We start from the raw sequence: 5,522 nt of genomic DNA on the forward strand, positions 1-5,522 counted from the left end.
AAATAAATGTAATTCTATTCAAAAAGATCGTACACGAGATTTTTAAATAATAACTATTGAAAGGGTAAATAAGGATAAATAGGAATGATAACGAAATAGGTGCGATAGAAAAGTTTTCTAAGAATTTACTTTAGCATTCTACTATAATCAATTAACTTATACGTGGAAGTAGGCTCTGGTCCTCTTCTTTTCTTTATGTTTTTTTTCTATTTACTCTTAACGCAATTATAAAAGATTCACTGTCACATCATTGTTGGAGAAAAGATGGTCTGGCTTTAACGAATGGTGTCTTATATCCTTCATGGAAAGCGTGTTGTCACGTATTGTTTTATTAAACAAATACTACATTTCTTAGTATCTTTTGTATTGCTGGAATTAAACAAGAATAAAATATGTACTAATTACTGCATTTCTATTACGAGGTCTACGTGATTTTCTTCTCGAATGGAAAAATTTTCAGCGAACCGATTACATTTCCCTAAATATATTTTAAATGCAACCATGTCTAAATTTGTGTTCGTAACTTCTTATATGTCGTGTGCTTAACTACGAATTATTATATGAAAGGTGTTTATAATGGAGCAATCTACCAATTAGTTGAAATCATCGAGGACGGCACAAATGCTTGTCAAGCTGATATCCATCGTACGAATATTTATCGTTGCTTGTCTACACTCTGTACACCGTAAAAACGTTTGGAATATTATTTACCGTGCATACTCTCGATACATTCCTCGATAAACTTCGCGCCAATATTTTAATGTATGTAAATATATAATATAATTTGAAATGAATACTATTTAATAAACGGTTATTCACTGAAACCATGTAAGAACGAACAAATTTTAGTGAAGGTAAAAGCAAAACATACGATTAATAAAATATATATGATTATGCTGAACACTTTCAGATAAGAGGAATTTTAACGTACATGAAAAATTAAATTATCAGTACTTAACGGCAAAAATTCGAGAGGTGAATATTAAGAACAGCCGTTGACAGGGTCGAATGCTGAACACAACTGAGAACGATGGAAGGTCATATTCATTCTATGTGGCAACAACCCAAGCGTCGAGCAGTCTCGTCTTCGCTTTTCGTTTCTCTTAACTTCGTCTTATTCTCTCTTACGCCGATTCTGAAAGTATCATTATCTAGTGATGGTGAAAAGGAAATGGTCGTGCTATGACAAAGGAAAACTTATTTCACTCAAGGCAAGCTCGGAGCCACGTTTTGTTTTAATTTTTTCCACCGTTGTCCTTTAACGAAATAATTTTTTATACGATCAAGATATTAAATTAATTACTAAGATAATTAAGAGAACATTAAAATGAATAAAACTAATAAGATGACGCAACTTTTCAGAATATTTATCTAAGAAGTTATTTTACAATTTTTTTGCGTTTAATCATTACTTAACTTAATGTAATATGATTAGATTTGTAAAATAAGAGTATTTTAATGTCTCTTAAGATATTAGAAGGAAAAATTATGAAAATGCGTAATGATATGCAACCATTGGCACGATAGTACTTGCATTACATAATTTACAATTAGATTTCCCAAGAAATACCGACGTTAATCTTACTACGTGTATGTTGCTTTATATGGAATTTCACGCGCTAACGCTAACTCAACTCTAAAATCTACCTACCGCGATATCGATGCTCGATGCCTTTCTGATTGGGGTGCTTTCGATTTGCCCTACTAACAGGAAATGTAGTGGACCGCTCTTTCTGATAGCTGACCGATATCCTCACCGTCAGATATAACGGATTATTAAGCACGATCGTTCGTGCTTTTCGAATTTCAGGCAATGAAAGTATAATCCTTGTTAGGATTTTTAAACACTTCCGCGATACTGACGTGTGTGTTAAAATAAAGCTGACTCTACTATAAAATTAGCGTTGGCGAGATATTCTAATCGAAATTTCAAGGAAATAAAACGAAGTCCACGATAGATCCTTCAATCGCATCCGAACGCCCAAGCGAAAGTTACAATAATATTGATTCTACTCCATAATAAGCTAATAGTAAAACTGAAGATAATAATCACCATTTGTATTTGGAGACATAATAGGAGATGAACTTGAAGTATATTTTAGGGAATATTGCGTATTTCTGAAGGGATCTGAAAACAATGCGAATAATATGATTCAAGACATTGGGAATAAGATAAATATCGTAGTTTTTAGTTGGTTAACAATTCGTGCCATTATGTCGTACCAAAATTCGCGCAAGCAATCATTATTTAGCACAATTTTCTTTTCCTAGATTTGCATTGAAACATTAATTCTAGTACTTTCAATCGTTTTAACATACTATGCTTGAATTCTCATCGTAACTGTGATAGAATTACGAAATTCTCTTTGTCTCTTCATATTTATTTACCTCCAATGAATGTCGAATCGTAAACCATAATGTTTCATTATGTTCTTTTATGGACTTTTAAGCCGAAAATATTAAAATTCTGTCTAAATAATTAAGGAGCAATATTATCACCATGTTCGGGTAATAATATAAATAGAGACAGTTCTCTTTGCCCTGTTTTCTTCCTCTTTTATTCACTTTTTTACATAATATTTCATTTAATTGTAGCCAATTGAGCGCAATGCTTTATCTGGTTTTACAATGTGTATATAATATATAGAACACGTTCATTCCAGATATAAATATGTAGTTTAGTATTAGTGTCAAGACTATGGAATCAGTTGGTAGCAGCGATGAATAGGAATTCCTGAGTGAATAAAGTACAACGAAGGTTACTTGTCAAATCGATGTTAAATATTGTCAATAGCAAAAATTTCGATGATCTCCAAAGTAATCTTCATGAGGTATGAAAAGAGAGTTAATCATATGAAAAATTACAAGAAATATGATTGTTTATTTACTCATTCAAATGTCTGAAGGTGTTAAGGGAAGATTCAATAACGGTGTGTAGAGATTAAAATGTAACGTATCCTGGTCCACAAACTGCTAAGAAAAGGGGAGAGAGGAAATTTTATAAAGTTAGTTCCTGTATAAATGCTACAGAAATGCAAGAATTTATGAAGCCAAATGATTTTAAAGAGGAATGGTAGTATATGTATTTACTCTACGACTAAGCAGATTCAGTAGATTTGATATAAAAGTAAATTTAAACGTTGCAAAAGGAAAATATGTTTGTTTTAGAATTAAACAAATTACAGTATGATCAACAAAAATGCATAATTTTCAATCGTGTTACGTATCTGGGAGCTGCAGCAGTGAATGCACCAAAATCATAAAGTGAAATACAACGTAATATGAATATTTTAAATGCCGAACAATATCCTAATCTGGGTATTAAAATTTCAGTCTTTGTACAAAGTAGATCCCAAGGATCTTTTTAGGATAAAAGTTCGATATGCTAAAGATGAAAATTGAAGTGGAAGTTCTTTTTTTAATTACGATATAATAAAACGTACTTTACGATTGATTAAAATACATAATTATCTTGATTTGTCTAGTTTATACGATGTTTTCATTTAGCAAATAAATGCCCAATATGAAATATTATTAATTTCAATTTATTCACGTGGAGAAAGTTCCGGACTTTGTCCCGCGTGCTTTACTTTCAGATGGTCTCATTGTAAAAGCGTGGAAACTGCTATTTATCAATATCATGTTTTTAGATGTGATATACCAAGCGCAGTAAGTGTTATATTAAAATCAATTACATTGCTTTTCTCGATTACCACAAAATTCATTATTAATTAATCATTTGTACGCAGGATGGACAAGAGTCAGATTCTTTTTCTAAATCCTTCCTCAGAACACAACGACCAATGACAAATTAATTAACAGTGTTTGACTATAATAATTATGACTCAGGCGATGAAACATTTAATTCTCATGTATTTATTCATGAAATTATCGTGGAAGTAAAGGAGGAAGTTGGCAAAAATGAAGTAGTACAGTTCCTAAGGATAGGAAGTATTTCAAAGGTTGGATTAATTTAGTAACGCATAGTTGTTTGATTATACAACTAGTATCCAGAAAGCAACGGTGTATAATTATTGTAGACGAAACATTTATTGGTTTTCCTGATAACACTAGACGTGAGGTGAAACATAGCAATATGCGTTAATTTGAAATGGTATACAATATTAATTTGACAATAAATTGATATAAAATTGATTTAAATAATTATACGACATCAAACCATTTCTTCTGCCTGTGAATCTACTAAATATTTTTAATAGACATGTATGTCGTATTTATAATAGTTGTTATTGTTACATCAAGTCAGCATTGGCTCATTATTCCAGGATCGCTTTTACCATATATATGACCAGGGAGATCCAGCTAACCCAGTTTTGGAAACTCTTAATATAGGGGTATCAAGAGAGGGCAAAATATTCATTAAAATAGCAGTTGATTCAGTTATAAGAAGTACCAGGAAATTAGTTTGATTCGATTCTCCTGATGAAGTATTTCCAAAAATGATATATTTTCTTACTTTAATAAGAGATATTTAGTACAATAATTTTTCTTATCTCTAAAAACGTAAATTGCTTTTCACATCCAATAGTATTCTTATCATTACACAAATTATTAGCATTATAAATTTTTTAAGGCTGACTTTTTTAATACAGATAATATCTGGCGATGGAATTTCATTACGACGTACAAGATATAGAAACATCAGAAGAATTGGTTAGGAGCAGAAAAAATATTGCTCTTTAATGAGCTTCAACAATATGCGTCGTCACATTAAATCTCACGGTGAGAATAAATTCAGGTCTTAAAAATATTATGATATAATATTCAGATTTTATTATAATATAATGTAATAAAATTTCTATAATGTCAATAATATATATTTTTATTTATGTACCTATAGATGGAAATGAACAAATGTTATGCTGAACAGGAGAGGTATCGAAAGATTTTTCTGCAGATGAATTGGCAAGCCGTGGAGATGTTGGGAAAAAATGATAACTGTCCGATTTTTTAATATTACTGACAAAACAAGGAATTCATGGAACATAACGCATAGAGGTATGTCAACTTTTAAGTAATTGATTCAGTTCCCAAGAGATGATGTACAAATATAGAACAATGATTACTAGGTTTATCATATTAGATTAATTTCCCACCATACTCCACCACTTTGCTTTTACATTGTTAATGTGACATTATGTATAATATATAATGAAATGCGATATTGTTAGCGAAACGTATATGAAATAAATTAACAGAAATGTTACTGAGAATGTGTTATATTGAGGGACATCAACGGAATTATTCCAGTGCATGATTTTCTCAAAGGGACCGATAGTTTAGGCCATCATTCTTTGAACAAAATGCGTAAAGTTTATGCAGCATTTAAAGTAGAAGTTGCAGATTGCCAAAGTTTTAATTCTTAAGATGCTAGTTTATTGTAATCTTTGTAAATAATTAATTGAAGCAACCTAAACATTTTTGCATCATACATATACCGTAATATTATCGATTAATTTTATTGCTTGATATTATTTGACATTAATTAACAAAATTTGCGC

At 30.7% G+C, this 5,522-nt stretch overlaps 1 pseudogene; it reads left to right on the plus strand.

Annotated features, from left to right (window-relative positions):
* Window positions 1-2,671: 2,671 nt before the first annotated feature.
* On the plus strand, window positions 2,672-5,387 carry LOC146872125 (rab GTPase-activating protein 1-like; annotated as a pseudogene).
* Window positions 5,388-5,522: the final 135 nt, after the last annotated feature.

Source organism: Vespa mandarinia, unplaced genomic scaffold (assembly GCF_050613455.1).
Source record: "Vespa mandarinia isolate Hongniang unplaced genomic scaffold, ASM5061345v1 scaffold_47, whole genome shotgun sequence".
In the NCBI taxonomy this organism is placed as follows: Eukaryota; Metazoa; Arthropoda; class Insecta; order Hymenoptera; family Vespidae; genus Vespa; species Vespa mandarinia.